Source organism: Elephas maximus, chromosome 3, assembly GCF_024166365.1.
Source record: "Elephas maximus indicus isolate mEleMax1 chromosome 3, mEleMax1 primary haplotype, whole genome shotgun sequence".
NCBI lineage: Eukaryota > Metazoa > Chordata > Mammalia > Proboscidea > Elephantidae > Elephas > Elephas maximus.
The window spans coordinates 210035849-210056390 of record NC_064821.1 but is presented as its reverse complement, the minus strand read 5'-3'; positions in this window follow the sequence as shown (position 1 = coordinate 210056390).

The window sequence follows — 20542 nt, the reverse complement described above, 5'->3', positions numbered from 1 at the left end:
TGATAAATGGAGAAAAGATTGCCGTCATCAAGGATTTCATTTTACTCGGATCCACAATCAACACTCTCGGAAGCAGCAGTCAACAAATCAAACAACACATTGCATTGGGTAAATCTGCTGCAAAAGACTGCTTTAAGGTGTTAAAAAGGAAATATGTCACTTCGAGGACTAAGATGCACCTGATCCAAGGCATGGTATTTTCAATCACTTCATATGCATGTGAAAGCTGGACAATGGGTAAGGAATTTTGAAGAAGAGTGGACCCCTTTGAATTATAGCATTGGCGAAGAATACTGAATATCCCGTGGACTGCCAGGAGAGTGAACTAATCTGTCTTAGCAGTATAGCCAAAATGCTCCTTAGAAGTGAGGATGGTGAGACTTTGTCTCAAATACTTTGGGCAGGCTATCAGGCGGGACCAGTTCCTGGAGAAGGACATCATGCTTGGTATCGCGAAAGGTCAGCAAAAAAGAAGACCTTCAACGAGCTGGACTGGCACAGTGGCTGCAACAATATGGTTCAAGCCTAACAGTGATCATGAGGGTGGTGCGGGACCTGGCAGTGTTCGGTTCTGTAGTACATAGGTCACCCGCTGTGAGTCAGAACCGACTCCATGGCACCTAACAACAACAACAACAACATCCATTGTCAGTGGGAATGCAAAATGGTGTAACTACTGTAGAAAACAGCTTGGCGGTTCCTCAAAAAGTTAAATATAGAATTGCCACATGATCCAGCAATTCCACCCTTAGGTATATACCCAAAAGACTTGAAAGCAAGGACTCAAACAGGTGTTTGTATATGAGTGTTCATTGCAGCATTATTCACAATAGCCAAAAGGTGGAAACAACTTAAGTGTCCATCAGTAGATTACTGGATTAAAGAAAAAAAGTGGTGCATACATACAATGGTGAAAAGATACAATCCTGATGCATACTTTTTCCAGTTCTGAACCACGAATCATCTTGTTCTGTTCAAGCAACTGCCTCTGAGCCATGCACAGGTTCTGCGTGAGCACAATTCAGTGTTCTAAAACTCCCATCCTTCCTCATGTTCTCAATGATTCGTTATGATCCACCCAGTTGAATGCCTTTGTGTTGCTGGTAACACAGTAAACATCGTTCTGGTATTTCTGTTTTTGGCCTAGATCCTCTGACAACAGCAATGACATCCCGCATTCCGCATCCTCCTCTGAATCCAGCTTGAACTCCTGGCAGCTCCCTGTTGATGTATGGCTGCAACCGTTTCTGAATTATCTTCAGCAGAATTTTGCCAACATGTGATATTAATGATATTGTTTTATAACTTTTGCACACTGCTTGATTGCTTTTCTTTGGAATAGACCTGAATATGTAGCTTTTCCAGTAAGGAGCCCTGATTAAATGCTTGGCTGCTAACCAAAAATTAGTGGTTTGAACCCACCCAGTGGCTCTGGCTTCTTGGAAGAAAGACCTGGTGATCTGTTCCTGAAAGATTACAGCCTAGATAACCCTGTGGGACCATTCTACTCTGTCACATGGGGCTGCTATGAGTCGAAATTGACTCAATAACACCTAATAACAACAACCAGTTGGTTAGCCAGGCAGCTGTCTTCCAAATTTCTTGACATAGATGAGTAAGCACTTCCAGTGTTGATTCTGTTTGTTGAAGCACCTCAATTGCCAATTCCCGGAGCCTTGTTTTTCACTAATACCTTCAGTGTAGCTTGAACTTCTTCCTTCAATGCCATCAGTTCTTGAATGTTGACCAATTCTTTTTGGTACCACAACTGTGTATATTCCTTTCATCTTCTTTTGATGCGTTCTGAGTCATTCAATTTTTTCCCCATAGAGGTGCCACAGGATTTTACCTCACTTTCTTTTTACCCACTGTGTATGTTGAACAAATAACCCAAGAAGCCAGACTATTTGAAGAAGCACACAGCATCAGGACTGGAGGAGACTCATTAACAATTCGTGATACTCAGATGACACAACCTTGCTTGCTGAAAATGAAGATGACTTGAAGTACTTGCTGAAGAAGATCAAAGAGCCTTCAGTAAGCATTACACATGAACATGAAGAAAACAAAAGTCCTTACCACTGGACTGATAAACAACATCATGATAAGCAGAGAAGAAGTTTAAGTTGTCAATGATTTCATTCTACTTGAATCAACAATCATTGTTCATGGAAGCAGTAGTCAAGAAATCAAATGACATATTGCTTCAGGAAAATCTGCTGCAAAGGATCAAAAAAGCAAACTTTTTTTGCCTAAGCTGCATCTGACCCAAGCCGTGATCTTTTCAGTCTCCTCATATGCATCCAAATATTGGATAATTAAAAAGGAAGACAGAAGAAGAATTGATGCATTCAAACTGTGGCCTTAGGGAAGAAGATTGGACATACTGTGGCCTGCAAAAAGAATGAACAAATCAGCCTTAGAAGAAATACAAACAGAATGTTCCTTAGAAGTGAGGATGGCTAGACTTTGACTCACTGACTTTGGATACATCATCAGGAAAGACCAGTTGCTAGAAAAGAATATCATGTTTGGTAAAGTAGAAGGTCAGCGAAAATGAAGGAAACCCTCAATCAAGTGTGTTGACACAGTAGTTGCAACGATGGACTCAAACATACCAACTACCATGAAGATGGAGCAGGACTGAGCAATGCTTTGTTTTATTATACACGCGGTCTCCATGAGTCAGAGCTGACTGGACGGCGACTAACAGCAGCATCACACAATGGCGTATTGTTCAACCATAAAGAGAAATGAAGTTCTGATACATGCTACAACATGGGTGAACCTTGAAAACGTTATGCTGAGTGAAATAAGCCAGACACAGAGGACGAATACTGTATGATCCCCCTTATGAAATATCTAGAATAGACAAATATAGGGAAACAAAAGATTCTTAGCGGTTACCAGGGGCTAGGGGTTGGGGGAGTGGTGACTTAATGCTTAAGGGAGACAGAGTTTCTGCTTGGGGTGGTGAAACACTTGGAAATAGGCAGTGGTGTAGGTTGCACCTGTCCCTGGCACAGTCCCTGGAGAAGGACATTAGTTATACATAGTGAATACAACAAATGTCACTGAATTGTAACTGTAAAAATGGTTTAAATTACAAAATTTTTTTGTTATATATATTTACCAGGGATCACTGGGTGGTGCAAATGTTTTGCTCTTGATTACTAACCTAAAGGTTGGCAGGTTGAACCCACCCAGTGGTACCAGAAGAGAAAGGCCTGGTGATCGGCTTCCATAGTGATTAAAACCCCAGTGCCGTCAAGCCGATTCCGACTCATAGCGACCCTATAGGACAGGGTAGAACTGCCCCATAGAGTTTCCAAGGAGCGCCTGGTGGATTCGAACTGCTGACCCTTTGGTTAGCAACCATAGCACTTAACCACGATGCCACCAGGGTCTGCTTCCATAGTGATTACAGCCAAGAAAACCCCAGGGCGCAGTTCTGTTCTGTAACACATGGGTTTGCCAGGAGTTGGAATCCACTAGAAAACAGGGATTTTTTTTGCGGGGGGGGGGGGATATATTTACCACAATAATAATAATAATAAAAAAGAACTCAGGGCTAGTACCATTCATTAGATGTGATAATAATGACATCATAATGAGGAGTTAAACATTTGTACTGTGCTTAGAGTAGTGCCTTGAACAGGTTAAGTGCTTGTTACAGACTGAATGTGTTCCCCAAAATATGTGTTGGAATCCTACCTACTACACCGCTGGGTGTAATCGAATCTAATGTAATATAATCAACCAGCCAGTTGAGGTCATACCAGTGCAGAGTGGATCCTAAAGGAAAACCCTTCTGAGTTATACAGAAAACAGTGTAGACACGGGATGGGCATGTAAATGGGGGGGGGGAGCAGATGCCATGTGAAGGTCGCCAAGGAGCCTAGGAATGCCGGGGCTACAGGAGCTGAAAGAGACAAGGATCTTCCCCTAGAGTCGATGCCTTGAATTTGAATTTCTAGCCTCCTGAACTGTGAGAACTAAACTTCTGTTCTTTAAAGCCACCCACTTGTGGTTTGTCTGTACAGCAGCACTAGAAAACTAAGATAGCGCTATATATGTGTTTGTTGGATACATTTTTACAGGAAAAATTTAACAACCTCAATTAGAGCTTTTTTAAAATAACCTTTATTTTGGAAACACTTTAGATCTATAGAAAAGTTGTGAACATACTACAGAGAGCTCCCATGAACCCCACATCCAGCTTTCCCTGTGGTTAACCTCTTACACTGCCCTGGTAAGTTTGTCACAGCTAAGAAACCCATCTTGGTCGGCTACTATTAGCCAGGCTAAAGGCTTTATTTGGATTTCACCAGTTTTTTTCATCAATGTCCTCTTTCTGTTCCAGGATCCCATCCAGGCACCACCTTACATTTAGTGATCATATGTTCTTAGTCTCCTCTGGTCTGTGACAGCTTCTAGTCTTTCCTTGGCTTTTGTGAACTTGGCGGTTTTGAGGAGTATTTTGTAGAACGTCCCTCATTTTGGGTTTCTCTGATGTTTTTCTCGTGCTCAGACTGGGGATTTGGGTTTTGGGAAAAGGATACTACAGAGGAGAGGTATCATCGTGTGGGGGCTGCCTGACAGCCACCTGACATCACTGGAGATGTTCACCTCCATCACTCAGTTAAGGGGTGTTGGTGGCTGTCTCCACTGCAAGTCCCTGTCTTTTCCTTCTCCCCCCACCCCGACCCTGGCTTTTTGGAGGGGAAGTTAAGCCCCACCCCCTGGAGGGGGACTATCTGCACATGCTATTTGGAATGCTTTTGTAAGTAAGGTTTGTCTCTTCTCCATTTATTTACTCATTTATTTCTTTACATCAGTAGTAGGGTCCATCACTATGGGCTCTGATCTGGTACAACAGGGTTCTGTTGAATACATTTAAAAAATAATCCATAAAATAGTTTAACATAACTGAAACCCTCTGCAGCCAGAGTCCATTCTGGCTCATAGCGACCCTATAGGACAGAGTAGAACAGACCCATAGGGTTTCCAAGGAGCAGCTGGTGGATTCGAACTGCCGACCTTTCTGGTTAGCTGCTGTAACTCTTAACAACTAAAAAAAGAAAAAGAAAAAAACCGTTGCATGGGGTCGATTCGGACTCATAGTGACCCTACAGGACAGAGGAGGTTTCCACAATTCGCTGCTTAATCCCAGAGCTACACATGAACACGGAAGCTGAAGACTCTCCATTACTGCGGGGCAGGAGAAGGACGTTGCATTTTTCACAGGGTGGAGTGAAGGTCTGAGCCTATGCTATTTCAGCCTTACATGGCCAAAGGACCTCAGCTGACATCCAGACTGAGAGAACATCCGACAACGACAACTCCCAGTGTCTGCCGTCACACTGACGGAGACAGACACCGCAGTGGCACATTCACGCTCTTCCTGGGGCCAGCTCTGTTAAGGGTGGGTGGGGGGGTGGTCCAAGCAGGGGAGCCTTCCTATTCTAGGGTATCTCCCTCTTCATCTTTGAACCCCCCACTACAGCCTGCGGTCCCCTGCAAACGTCAGATACTGCAACCTGACACACTGCAACCTGACACGGTGCCTTCAGCCAGCTGTCTCTCCTCTGAAGTATCTGGGTGCCCTGGCTAGTTCATTACCGCCCCCGGCTCTGATCTTTTGGGGGGAGGGGGACCCACTAAGTACAACCTCTAGAAACCCGATCTTCGATCTTCGCTCCTACAGGAAAAGGTCATTCCGGTTATTTACACGCTCCCCTCCCAGCTCAGCGCAGCCGGCTCGGTGGTCCTGGGATCTGAGGCTGCCGGACTTCAGTGTCACGCCCCAGGTCTGCTGTTACCTTACCGAGCAAACAGCAGCGATTGGTCGCCAGCGACCAGGGCCTATTTTTAGGGGTCTTTGTGGGCCAGTGGTTAGAGCGGCGGCCCAGCTCCCCTTACCTGCGCCTCCTTCCTATGCATAAAGACAAAAGGGCTGTGCTTCCTGGGCTGTGGGTCTCACTCTTTAAATAGAGGGGACAGAAGACACAGCTGACAGGCACGTAAGGAACACGGGCCCAGGAAGCGTCTGGATTAAAGGGAAAGGAACCTGGGTTTGGACGCAGCCTGGGGACGAAGCGTTGGGAGTCTTGGGGGTGTGCCTGGTGTGAAGAATATCTCCTCCCCTCCTCTGCCCCGCACCGGGGGTCCCGGCGGCCAGGCCCTGCACGGGGTGCCAGCCTGCTCCTCCGCGAACTTGCTCGCTCTGCAGACAGAAAACCCAACCCAACCCATGGCCCTGGAGTCGGTGTCTGATCCGAAGCAGTTAAGGCAAGGTAACCGGCACTTTTTGAGCGCCCGCAGTGTACCTGACCCTCGACTGGCCACTGGGGAGACAGAAGGGGGCGGGGACACAGCCTCGCCCCGAGAGGCGCACAGTCCCTGGGGGAGGACACTGGCAGGAAGCCACCGGCTGTCCCCAGCCGGGCCTCGCGGCCCAGAATGCCGGCGGTCTGCGAGCTTGTGCGCCTGCAGCTCGGCCTCCGGGGTGGGCGGGCCTGGGCTCCCGCCGAGGTACAGCCTGACCGCTGTGACTCCTGGCAATCTCTTCCAGAAGCGTGATCTCTGGGCAGTTACCCGCGCCCCTCCAAGCCTCCTCTCCCTTGTGTATCAAAGGAGAAAAATACGTGCGAGACTCTGCTGAAAATGAAATGCGATGATGTCTCTATAACCATCAGTTGGGCTTCAGGCCCAGGCTGCCATTCAGTTACTGGTAGTAACCAGTGTTAACTGTTGAAAAAGGCAGGAAGGAACCAGCCCCCTAGCCTTGCCTCTCCCACCCCCCAGCTCTTTGCATCTTCAGAGCCGCCTACTGCAATGCCCTCTTGGGCTCTGCAGGCCAGAGGAGCCAGTGTGCCAGCCTGAACGCTCTGCCCCACCCAGCCGAGACAGCCATTTCCCTTGCTGTAAGAGAGCAATCTTGACCGCCTTGCCCCAGTGCTCTTACCTCAACCTGGAGCAAGTGGGGCTCCTTATCTATCCCCTTTGAAGCAGGAAAGGCTACCGTGTGGTAGACTGAATGATGCTCCCTAAAGGTGTTCACCTCCTGATCCCACCAACTTGAGCACACGTTATCTTACATAGGAAAAGGGACTTTGCAGATGTGATTAAATCAAGGGTCTTGGGATGGGCGATTACCCTGGACTAACCGGTGATCCCAGTGTAATCACGTGGTCCTTTATAAAAGGGAAGCAGGCAGATTAGAGTCCTAGCAGGAGATGTAAGGATGGAAGCAGAGGTCAGAGTGAGGTAATGGCTGGAGAGGACCATGAGCCAAGGAATGCGGGCAGCCTCAAGAAGCTGGAAAAGGCAAGGAACAGATTCTCCGTTGTAGCCTCTGCAGGAATCTTGAGACCTATTTCAGATCCCCAGAAGCATAAGATAATAAATTTGTGGTAACTCATTACGGTAGCCATAAGAAACTGACTCAAGTGCCTTTTGGAGAATAACTCTTGCCTGGACGGACTTCCCTCTTCCTGGCCCTGGCCAGCTTTTTTCTACAGAAGCGGTAGAGACCACTCTGTTAAGCGAACGTGTCGTTGCTTGGAATCTGTGTTAAAAACATGTCACCCCAGGATAATTAACATTGAGGCTTATGCTGTGTTTCAACCACCTCAACATCAAAAGCAAATTTAGTAACTGTGTCAGCCTTCGTTGGATGGAGGCAAACTTCCTTTCCTTACTTTCAAGTTCTTGCTGAATGTCCTTTTGAAGGCAGTAATTATCTGCCTTTGCTATTTAGAGTTTGTTCACTTCCTGAGTATTGGGATGACAACAATGTCTTGTAGAGAGATCTTCTGCAGCCTGGAGGTTTATTTTCACACATTACTTTTCCTTTTTAAGTAATAAAGCATCAAGAGGAAAAGGCAGCTTCCCTGAACTGGGCACCAAGATGGAGACGTTCCTGTGTTTCCAGTGAGTGTGAGTGTGTGGGTCCAAGTCTTCTATACCTCTGCAGAGAGAAGGGGACCGGCCTTCAGTGTGATTGAGAAAGCTTTAAAAACAAAAACAACAACAACAAACCCCCACTCTATTCTTTGTCTCTGTAGCTGGTTTAAGACTGAACTAGAAATACATTCTTTCATGTAAGGCTTCTGTGCTGGCAGAAACTTTAACAGATAGGGGTTCCTGGTCATCTCGTAAGGTCCCTGGGTGGAGCAAACAGTTAAGTCCTTGGCTTCTTACCCAAAGACTGGCAGCTTGAACCACCCAGAAGCACTTCAGAAGGTGATCTGCTTCTGAAAGGTCACAGCCATGAAAACCCAAAGGAGAACAGACGGGGTTGCCATAAGTTCCAATAGACTCCATGGGGCTCTTTCAGGCCCTCAAACAAGCCGTCTCTTTCCTGCCTTAAGGCCTTTGCACACGTTGTGTCTTCTGCCTGTAGTCCTGAGACACCCCACCCCTGTATCTGGGCGTGGCTGGCTCCTTCTCATCCTTCAGAAAAGGGCTTTAACACCAGCTCTGCATCGAGGCCTTCCTGGAACTCCACCCTGCAGGCCACCCTCCATCTCTCTACTGTCTGATGTTGATTGGATAGTCTATCTTTTCTCCAGTTTTGATGCTGCTTCCATTAGAATGCAAGCTCTGGGGGAAGGGGCTGCACCTGTCTTGTTCACTAGGGTATCCCTCAGTGTCTAACCAGTGTCTAGAACTTGGTAGGTACCTGGTGAATGAATGAACAAATGAGTAAAATTGTATGTTTGCTTTGCAAACGCTGCAATTTTAGGTCTATCTAACTAAAGCCCTAATTGGTGTGTGAATGTGTGTGTGCGTGTGTTCTTTCACTCCTGTTGCCCTTCCCTGACTGCTGCAAGATCTCCCAAATGTTTTGAGAAATGTCCCCCATGACTTCAGGAATCACGTGCTGCCTGGAGGACCAGTAGGGCATTAGGTGGGTAGGTGCACCTGCAGCCCACATTCTGTTTTCTCTTCACCTCCTTTTTTTTTTTAATTGGCATTTTTTACTTTGAAAGTAGCAACAGAGAGTGGGGAGACTGTGCTTTTACTGAAAGGATGTGTCATCTTGCTGAATTTTTTCTAGACCAGGTCTCTCCTGGGAAATAATGCTCATGCTATTCCTGTAGCATAAAACTCCCTGACCACATAATTATCCAAATTGGCCTACCATGTAGTTGCTATTTTCCCCAAAGAAGGGTGAATTCCCATTGGCTCGATAGGCTTTGGAGCCAAACATGTGACTTCTGGGCTCCAGAGAAAATAATTACTCAAAATATGACTTGAATAAGCTGTCAATCCCTAGGCTGCAGAAAAGAGAAGAGAGGAATGTAAAAGTGAACTGGTGGGTGGTGCTGTGTGAGGATGGGAGGGGGCTGAGCAGGCCCGTTGTCATCCAACGGAAGCAGAGTGAAATCTGAACCCTTCTAGAAGAAACTTCACCCTTCCTCTCTTCTCATTTTTACTTTACTGTTTGTTTAATACTTTTAAGTTCCCATAGCAGAGCCAATATTTAATTAGGTGACCTTTACCTGCCTAAAAAGAGGTGAAGGAAACAGAAAAATCCCCGTTCTCAGGCTCCTGACTGCTCTGCTAGAGTGTGGAGTGAGGATCTGGAAGGGAAGGGAAGGATTCCTTATTCTCGCCTAGAGACAGCTGCAGGGAACTTTCTAGATGAAAGTATGTGATTGTATGTCAAGGAAGAGACAACAGTATTCTGTCTTTTTGTTAGATCCTACGGCAGACCCGTGTGTAAATAAAAAACACACCTGAAAACTGTGGTTACCACTGGCCTGGGACGGTGCTCCAGGGATTAAAATATAAAACCTGTGAAAGGATAGATGAGGATGGATAGTCCATATGTGAGCACGTGGGATCATTTAAATTCACGTATTCCTTCAACACGCCTCCCACACTGGTTAGGATTTTTTTTAAAGGAACTTGATAGATGAAAAAAGACATTGTTGACTTTATTTGTATTTCTTTGGCTACTGGTGACATTGGACTTTATTTTTGTGGGAGGTCATTTTTTTCTTTTGTGGCTGGCCTGTTTATATCCTTTGTCCATTTTTTTGAACTGTATGTCCATTTTTCTTACCGGCTCATAAGAGCTCTTTACCTTCCTCGTTCTGGGCTGGTCTGGATGTTTTGCATCATTTTTTGTGGCTCATCGTTGAGAAGCAGCTCCTCTTTGAGTGGTAAAGTCCAGCTGGATTTGCAGTTATTTACACGTTATCCGTTTGCAAAGGTGTGCATTTCTCTGGTTGGAACCCTTTTTTGAATTTCACACTGGCAAGAAAAACTCTTGTCAGTAGGGATGATATACGTGCTTTCTTCAAGTGTCTCTCATTGGAAGGGGCCTTAGCAGCTCTTATGCCACCCTTGCTGTTGGGTGAGGAGAGAGAAGCATTAGGCAGCTCAAAGCCCCGGGTGACAGGAGAATGAACGAGGAGAGTTTACACTGAGAGGCAGAGCTGCCTCACTGGCAGAGAGATCTTGGCAAGAAATTGCGTTTCTCTGGGCTTCAGTGTCCTCATTAAAGACATGTTTTTAGTTGATTGAGATGTGGTGTTTAGGGAGTTATACTTCAGATTTTACATGGTTACCTGTGGGGAGAGAACTGGAGGTGGGAGATGGAAGTGAAAGGGAATTTTCCTTTTCCTCTGTAGACCTCTGTATTACTTCAGCTTTTTATAACCTGTATTAATGTGCATTTTTCCAATATTTTATTATGGAAATTTTCAAATAGACAGAAATGTTGCAAGAATTGCACATGAAGGCCCGTATGCCCATTACCTAGACATTACCACTAGCATTTCACTGTGCTTGCTCTATCACATGGCCACTCGTCTATCTGCCCTCCTGTGCACCCATCGGTTCACTGCATTTTCAAGTAAGTTTGTGGATATGCATCCATAAAATATTTTTGTAGCTAGTTTTTTAATAAAGAGAAGTGCTTAAATGAAAAGATGCTTAAGGTTATATCTGGCCTCAAAGATTAAAAATATGGCACTCTTTCAGAAATGTCTCCTAAGAAAAAGATTTCAGGCCCCACCCCGATGAATGGATTTTTCCTTAATCTTTTTGATATAAGTAAATTTTTTTGTTGTTGTTGAAAATCAGAAAATAGAGGCAAAAAGAAAAAAATTTAAAATCACTCAGAGATCCAATTTTGCTGTATTTAGCCCTGGATTTTTTTCCAGTTCAAATATCTATAAGTAAACGAATGGTATTATACTTTCTTAACCTTATCAATAGTTTTTTTTTTTTTTACTAGATTGCCATGTAAATAGATGCATATTTGCAGCACTATGTAAAACTTACTTCTCACAACAACTTATTGCAGGAAATACTGCTATCATCCCCATTTTACAGATGAGGAGACTAAGGCTGAGAGAGATGAATAGACTTGCCCAACATCACACAGTAAGTAAGTGGCAGAACAGAGATTTGAATGCAAGTATTGCTTAATTTGAAGTACACACACTTAACTACTATATTTCTTTACAACCAAAAAGAAATCAGCATTCCTGTACTCATACCAAGAAATGGTTAGATGTTTTTGAACTACGAGAATTGTTTTCAGCCATAAAACTAGTATTTGGGGTTATTTATCTACATTAAAAGGAGGAGGCGTATGTTAAGCGATTTGGTAGCAAGTGTAAAGAAATCAGCCCAACTAGCTTAAGCAAAGTGAGGGAGAGGGTATTAGAAGCCAGACCTCAAAAGAGGTCTGGGCAAGAAAACGGGAAGGACCTTGGGACCTTTCCCCATTACTCGGTGCTCCTTCTTTCTGACCATCTGCTTTGCTCTTCTCTTTCTACAGGTGGTTTTCTCTGCTCATCTGGCCTACCTAAGAGAATGAACACTTTCAGCTTCAAATTTATGCTTACGGGCCCAGTGACAGGCAAAGGCTCAAATTCTTAGTTCTAACTGAAAATTCCAGGAATAGGAAACTCTGATTGGCCTGCTCAATCAAGGTCTCACTCACGGTCCAGTCATCAATGGCTGGAGGGAAGAGTCCTCTGGTATTAACATGGCCAATGAGAGCTTACTTTCACAGATAGGAGGAGAAAGAGAGGAAATTCCCCAGAGAAGAAGGTTATTGGCTTATGGGCTGGGCAGACAGCCCAACAGGTAATCCTCAGAAGAACTGATGGAAAAGAAGGCTCAGCAATCAGAGAGCTGAGACCCGATGTGAAATCTATTCCACCACTGTGGTGCTCTCTTCACCCGCAGTGAAAAGACTAGTAGGATGCACGAGGTCTTTGGTGATCCGTGGACGTGAAAATGGGGTAGACTTAAGTATGCTCTGGGAACACCTGTGTGTATCATGAGATGAAGGATTTGAAGGGATCTCATTGGCTCCTCTCTGAGTCTTCCTCCAAATTAAGTGGTGGAATGAGGTCCAGTTAGCATGATGGAAGTGTGGTATCCCCATTAGCATTACCCTCAGTTTGAGCTCAAAATATGTTCTTGAATTTTCCATGTTTGTCAGAGATCCAAAGTCAACACAGTCTCCATTTTGGAAGGGATGAAATGAATGTTTAATAGCTCTTTGTTCAATGAATTTATGAAAAACACAAGGGACTTCTCAGGGGCTACAGGGTAAGCAGTGAAGGAACTAGGATCAACATTGGGTCTTCTATGCAGAACAGGCCCAAGTCCCCAACCCAGAAAGTTTCTCTTTCCTCTCATGTCCTCTTCCAGACCTATTTGTGTGGGGTGGTGGTGGTGGTAGTAGTGGAAATGGCGGTATTCCTTTTGCTCTGAGTCCTTTGAGACTCAAATGCCCTTATTATCCTTCTCAGAAAGTCAGATGCTTTTAAATAAAAGTGTTGCCTTTTAAAAGTCTGTCTCTGAGTCCTTGGTGGAGCAGGAGAAAAATGGGGTGCAGAATTCAAATTCTAGTAAAAAGCCCAGGCTTAATGATCTGAGTGAGACTGGAGGGACCCCAGAAGACATGGTCCCTGGACTCTCTGTTAGCCTAAAACTAAAACCATTTGCAAAGCCAACTCTTCAGACAAAGATTAGACTGGGCTATAAGACATAAAATGATACTTGTGAAGAGAGTGCTTCTTAGCTCAAGTAGATACATGAGGCTAAATGGGCAGCTCCTGTCCAGAGGTGAGATGAGAAGGCAAAAAGGGACAGGAACTGGTTGAATGGACATGGGGAATCTGGGTGGAAAGGAGGAGCGTGCTGTCACATTGTAGGGAGAGCAACTAGGGTCACATAACAATGTGTGTACAAATTTTTGTATGACAAACTAACTTGAACTGTAAACTTTCACCTAAAGCACAGTTAAAAAAAAAAAAAAACTCTATCTCTGGTATGGGTGTCAAGACCCTATTTTAGATGTTAAACCTAATTATTGGAATCTGCTGTCTCCAAGCTCAGCCTTCTGAAGCAACACACCTCAGTCTCTTTAATGATGAGAGTCACAGAGTAAAAACAAAGTAACAACAATAACAGTATTTCAAGACATTTTCTGCTTCATTAAGATCAACAGATCTAATTATTCATTAGAGGATGTCAGGGAATAAGAAAAAAAGCTGAAAGGGCCATAATTAAACAACCTGGGAAACACTTTGTCTCTTTTGACTTCTTTAATGTGAAATGACCTTTCTCATTTTTGTTTGAGCCACCTTACTTTCTGGTCCTTGTGAACTCTCTGATCTGAGTAGAAGAAAAAAGTGTCATTTTGAGAGTGACGCTGAATTTGATTATGTAATGAGAAAATGGATAAAAATGTAAACACATGATTCATTATGTGGAAGCAAAACTGCCACCATTTTGAACAAGTATCTATACTACATTCTACAGTCTGAGAAAAATAAGATACTTGATATAAAACAAAAATAGTAGGGTCACTCTGTCTGGTTTTGGCCCCCAGATAAGAAAATCTTGAGCATGTCCTGTAAGCCTGGACTCCCTAGCTGACACAACTTCCTCCTTGACTTCTGCAGGGTTGGGGTCTGAGGAAGGTGTACGAGGTTGTGGATAATCGTGCAAGAAGTCGATGAAATTCCACCAGGAAAAAACAATGTAAACATCGTAATCTTGCAAGGTTTTTTTTTTTTTCCTAACCTTAAAGGCTGTGTGTTTTATTGGGGGAACTACTCTTTCAGAAGCTTGGCTCCCTTGCTTTTTTTTTTTTAAATAAACTTTTTTTTCTTTTTGAAATGCCTTTTGTCTCTGAAAGTTCCCTTGACAAACATAGTAAATGAATCTGATTTCATAATTTTAAAGAAGCAATATGTACATGGGGCTGTCTGCCAGAGACATGGTGATGGGAAGAAGGGTAAAGGGTCACTGGAGCCACTCAGTGCTTGGTTTGCCCCAGCGCATGCCCGGGCTCTTGCTCTCCTTCCCCATACAACACACTCAGGCCTGTCTGCCTAGGCCCAAGGGGCAGGACTGGCTTCATCAGAGCAGGGGGACACCAGGCCCTTCCTGCTCTGGCCATCTGCACTCCATGCAAATGAGGGTCCTGGTTAATCTACCTGACAGAGTGTCAACCCTGGGAGCTGCAGGGGCAAGGAGATGTTGTAGTTATGGAGAACTTTTGTGACCCACCAATCAATTCTCATGATGTAGGACCATATGTATGGCATCCATGTATTTGGAACAAAATATTGGGATGCATGGTCTAATGTCTGGACCAACTAAGACCAAACCAAATGCCTTGCTGTTCAGTTGATTCTGATTCATAGTGATCCCACAGGACAGAGTAGAACTGCTCCATAGTGTTTCCAAGGAGCTGCTGGTGGCCTGGAACTGCCAACCTTTTGATTAACAGCCAGACTCTTAACCATTGCGCCACCAGGACTTCGATTTCTGGACCAGTCATAACACATTTGAAAGCACCCTTGCACAAATCCAGGGCTTGTGGTGGCTACAATTGGTGGCTCCTTATTTCTATCTGGGCTTGTGGAACAGTGCTAACTGGGCTCTTATCTACAACAGGGTGCTGTCCTATCAAGGTATTTATCTTTCAACATGAAAGCCCTGGAATTCTAATGGCCCTTCTTACATGCCCTGCCTTCGCCCAGCAAAAAAAGAAAAGCCAAACCCGTTGCCTGGAGTGGATTCCACCTCATAGGACAGAGTAGAACAGTCCCACAGGGTTTCCAAGGAGCGCCTGGTGGATTCGAACTGCCGACCTTTTGGTAAGCAGCTGAACTCTTAAACCACTACACCACCAGGGTTTCCATCCCCCGGCCGTTGTCCTTATTTAGCCCGTGTTACATCTTAATTTAAAACGCCTTCCACAACGGCGAGGCGTTTCTGGCAGAGCGTGTGCTATGCTGCTGCTGTTGCTTGGCTTGAATGAGAGAACCTCGGCGCTCAAGCTCCGCACCAGTGTACCCTCAGGTGGAGGGAAAAGGCAGATAGTTGAGTGGCTCAGGCAGGTGCTGTCCCCCTCCATTCCCTCTCCCAGAGGCACCCCTCCTGGGACCTGGAGCACTCTGCTACATTGCGCTCGCGGTCTGGGTCTAGCCGGGTCAGAGCGACTTGAGGACCGCGGTGCAGCACGCAGGCGGCGTGGAGGCCACCGTGGTCCCCGCCACGCTCACCGCGTCCCTGAACGGCCAGAGCGCAGCGCGGTGCTGAGACGCGGCCGCCGAGCCCACGCGCGGAGGAGCCCAGGCCGGGCTCTGCGCGCACAGCGGCCGAGCCAGGGTCCCGGCTTCCAGCTGCCTCGGGCGCTCCTTCGGAGCTCAGCGTCGCTGCGCATTCCCGCAGGGTGCCTGGAGAGATGGCAGCTTTCCCTAATGGTAGAAGGCCCACAGCCACTGAGCGCTGTCATTTGCGGGAACACTCGTTAGCCGCTCCTGTGAGACTCCTAACAGCGGGGACACTGGACCGAGTGTGGCTTAGCGTTTTCAGAAGCCATCAGTCTTCATTTTCTGAATTCTCTGGGCACTCGAGGTGGGTCAGCCAGAGATTTCTCCCCACTGCGCATGAATAAATGATAGACATAGATTGGGTAGCTGGAAAAGGTCCAGGTGTGTGGAGGGGAACCTCAGGGAGTAGCCCCTACCCACCTCAGAGGATACAGAATGGCCCCCTCCCCTTCCCAGCCCACCCTCAGAGGAGACAATTAGATGGCTCCTTGTTTGGGGGACAAATGTGACTCGAGTCACAACAGGGGTCAGTCAGTGAAGTCAACGTTCTGGTTTGAACCATCATCTAATACTGTCCGGGGGAGCAGTCGCCTGGTCTATTCTGATCCAGAAGGAGGCAGCGGAGTGTTGCCTGTGTGATAGAAGCCCCTTCCCTCACACATGCTTTGTTACTGTGTGTGTCTAGTGCAATTCAGACTGCCTCACAGAGAATAAAAAGGAAAGGAAAAAGCAAATATATAAGCCTGAAAAAGATGCTTTCCACAGTTCATGATGTCATTGCATCTGATGTTGAAGAAGCTACTGTAACAGTTGTTTCAGTTGCCAAGTGCTGCTGTAACAGAAATACAAGTGGGTGGCTGTCGTGGATTGAATTGAGTCCCCCCAGAATATGTGTATCAGCTTGGCTAGGCCATGATTCCCAGTATGATATGGTTGTCCATCATTTTGTCATCTGATGTGATTTTCCTAGGTGTTGTAAATCCTGTCTCTATGATGTTAATGAGATGGGATTAGTGGCAGTTATGTTAATAAAGCAGGACTCAATCTACAAGATTAGGTTGTGTCTTAATCAGTCTCTTTTGAGACATAAAAAATAGAAGCAAGCAGAGAGACAGGGGGACCTCATACCACCAAGAAAGCAGTGCCGGGAGCAGAGCTGTCCTTTGAACCTGGTGTTCCTGCACAGAGAGGCTCCAAGATCAGGGAAAGATTGATGATAAAGACCTTCCTCCTGGGCTGACAGAGAGAGGAAGCCTTCCCCTGGAGCCGGCACCATGAATTTGGAGTTCTAGCCTCCTAGACTGTGAGAGAATGGATCCCCCTTTGCTAAAGCCACCCAATTGTGGTATTTCTGTTATAGCAGTACTAGATAGCTAAGACAGTGGCTTTAAGGAACAGAAATTTATTTTCTAATAGTTCAGGGGGCTTAGAAGACCTAATTCAGGGTGTGGCTCTAGGAGAGGTCCTTTCTTATCTATTTCAGCTTCTGTTGTTAGTAGCCTTGGAATCTCATGCAGGACCAGATCAGGCCGTGGTGCTCCACAGGGTTTTCATTGGCTGATTTTCAGAAGCAGATCATCAGGCCTTTCTTCCTAGTCCGTCTTAGTCTGGAAGTTCCACTGAAACCTGCTCAACAGGATGGCAACAAGCAAGCCTCCACTGGCAGGCGGGTGGTGGCTGTGCTTCAGGTGCACTGGCTGGGACTCAGACCTGTGTCACGGGGAAGGCGACAAGTCTGCAACTGAAACATCCCTGTCTCCCAGTAGCTGACAATCTGTGGAGTTCCTGTGCTTGTAGGATGAGTCTGCCAAGTGTATCTGTCTGTGTGTGGCATCTTCCACTGTGTGTCTCTGTGTCTATTCTGCTCTTTTTATAACTCAGAAGTGACTCGGTTTAGGACCCACCCTACTCGAATATGACTTCATTAACATAACAAAAAGAAACCCCTATTTCCAGGCAGGGTCATGTTTATAGGTACAGGGGTTAGGATTTCAATACATAGTTTTTGGGACACAAATCGATCCATAAGCTATTACTCATGTTAGATACAGGTTGGGATATTGCCTATTTCCTTGCAAGTCACCCTAAGTGGGAGATTTAACTGCTTCTCAGTCAAGTTCAAATTTTCCTCAAATTATTTTGTAAAACATTGGCCCCAGAGTTCCCCAGAGGAGAAAGAACTTACCATATTATTTTACAGAGATGCAAACGGAAACCAAGAATTCCTTTCTCCTCAAGCCTGTGTCCACCACACACTTCCCCAACCCTTACCCCCATGTCTGCCAATGAACCACAGCAGAAGGGGTGGGGTGGGGGGAGCATCCTCTCTTTCCAGGTTGCATGCTCATTTATAGGCCTCCGAGTCTTTTAGGGCACAGATGAAAGACAGATGAAATGTATTCCTAGACACACACATAGGCCCTAATCCAATCTAATAATTATCACCAAGTTAACTATGCATTTTGCATGTGACCATGATTGTATCTACTCGAATGGCCCCAGGTCATCAGTAGGCAGAGCCCAGGAGGGCCCTAGAGACAAAGGTTTATTCAGTCACCCTGAATAAACCTGTGAGGACTGCCCTTAAGGTGTTACTTTGGACAAAAAGACTTCTTTAAAGCTTTAAAAAGCAAAGATGTCACATTGATAACTAAAGTGCACCTGACCCAAGCCATGATTCTTTTAATCTTCTCATATGCATGCAAAAACTGGACAATGAAAAAGGAAGAACGAAGACTTGATGCCACGGACTGCCAGAAGAACAAACAAATCGGTCTTAGAAGAAATAAAACCAGAATGCTCCTTAGAAGCAAGGATGCACGTATTCGTCTTGCTTACTTTGGACATGTCATCAGGAAAAATCAATGGCTAGAGAAGGACATCAAGTTTGGTAAAGTAGCAGGTCAGAGAAAACAAAGGAAAGCCTCAATGAGACGGATTGACATCACAGCCACAACAATGGACTCATATACACGAAGGACCATGAAGATGGCGCAGGACTGGGTAACGTCTCATTCTGTGATCCCTAAGGTCACCACGAGTCAGAGCCGACTTGTTGGCAACTAACAGCAACAGCCACACAGACACACCCTCATTTGGGTTTCCACTAGCCTTCCTCTGGGTCTTCACTAGACCTTGTATTTATTCTTTTTTTTTTTCTCCCTTCTGTTCCCTATTCCTTTATTAAAAACCATCATTTCTAAGGTGAGGGGAGGGAGGTGGAGAGGAGGAAGTAGGCTTTCTTAGTGCATCTTATCTTCATTTTAGTCTGAGAAATAAGCAAGGGGTTGATTTCAGGTTATACTGTCCCACCTTCAGCCTTGACAAGAACTGTCCATTCTATTGCCCCAAGCTGGAGAAAATGCTATTTATCAGAAGTTCTCTTTGGAAGCACACTTGCAGAAGCTAGTTGGCCCAGACGATGACATCCCCAGGACCTGGTCAAACAGATTTCAAAGCTGATATGAGGACAGAAGTATTTGCTTTGTTTGGTGAGTGAGTGGGGGAGGGGCAAGAAAGGATTAGAGGGCTGGGGCCAGTGAAATGCTGAGCCCTCTTTATGATTCCTGAATCTTCAATCAAGGTGGCTAAACAAACAAAATGCCCGGGTGAGCGGACTTCTGGGGGACAGCTGACCTTTTGCGTGGGGCAGGCACGTGCAGCATGTGCTATGTAGGAGTCTGGAGGTAAAGGGGCCGTGAGGGTGCGTGCACAGGGGACTAGCAGAAGTCTTGAGGAGGCCATGGGGCTGATGGTGGGGACTGAGCGTGGATCTGAGCCAAACAACTTAGACCTTCGTGGGGCAGGGGGACTCCAGCTGACATCTGGGTTCTGACACAAGTAAGCAAGTGATTTTTGAAATGAAAAAGCAGAATCAACCTGCATTTCCCTTTTATACGACTGGAGAGTGTCACCCATTCCTGCCCTGCCCACAGAAATCTGTTAACACCTACATTCCCACCTATGGCAAACCGAGAACCTCTGTCCTTGACTGAGAGAATTCACACCCTGGAGAAGGAGCACATCAGACCTCCAAACATCTCCAACTTTTCCCAGGGTGACTTGTGCTTTTTGATGAATCTTACGGGACCTGTCTTTCTCCTTCTCTCCTTATTTCCTCTTCCATAGTCAGATCAGTGCGTCTCAGATGTTAACGTGCACGAGAATCACCCGGATTGAGTTGTGTCCCCCAAACTTACGTGTTGGAATCCCAACTCTCATAGCTGTGGATGAATTCCCTTTGGGAACAGGGTTTCCTTTATTATGTTAACAAGGCCATATCAGTGTAGAAGCAGATTAGACACAGAAGCAAGCAGGAATGGGGGAAACATAGATGCCTGGTGGAGAGATCCAAGGAACACCAAGAAGAATCTAGAGAAGCTGAGATGAGGATATTTCCCCAGAGCAACAGAGAGAGGCTTCTAGAGCCAGCACCCTGAACTTGGACTTCTAGCCTCTGAAACTGTGAGAAAATAAATTTTTGTTTGTTAAAGCCACCCACTTGGGATATTTCTGTTACAGCAGCACTAGGAAATGAAGACACCTAGGAATCTGTTAAATGCAGAGTTTGATTCACTAGGTCTTGGGTGGCCTGAGAGTCTGCACTTCTAACAGCCCCAAGGTGAGGCCAGGGCCGCTGGTCTATGGAGCCTCCAGGTTGGCTCAACCCACTCAGCCCAGGGAGGGCAGTGTTTCTCAATGTGTGGTCCTCAGATCACCTGCATCAGAAATCCCTGAGATGCCTGTGAAGTGCACATTCCTGGGCTCTGATCCAGGCTTACTAAACCAAAATGTAAGGGATAACAGCTGGGATCTTATGCAGACTAATGACCCAGCCTTGGCTATCATGACCAGGGGCTTTTCCTGCTTCTGTGCACGTGGCCTCCTAGGCAGATGCTCTGGCTACTGGCGCCTGGAAGTAGGAGATCTGCTTC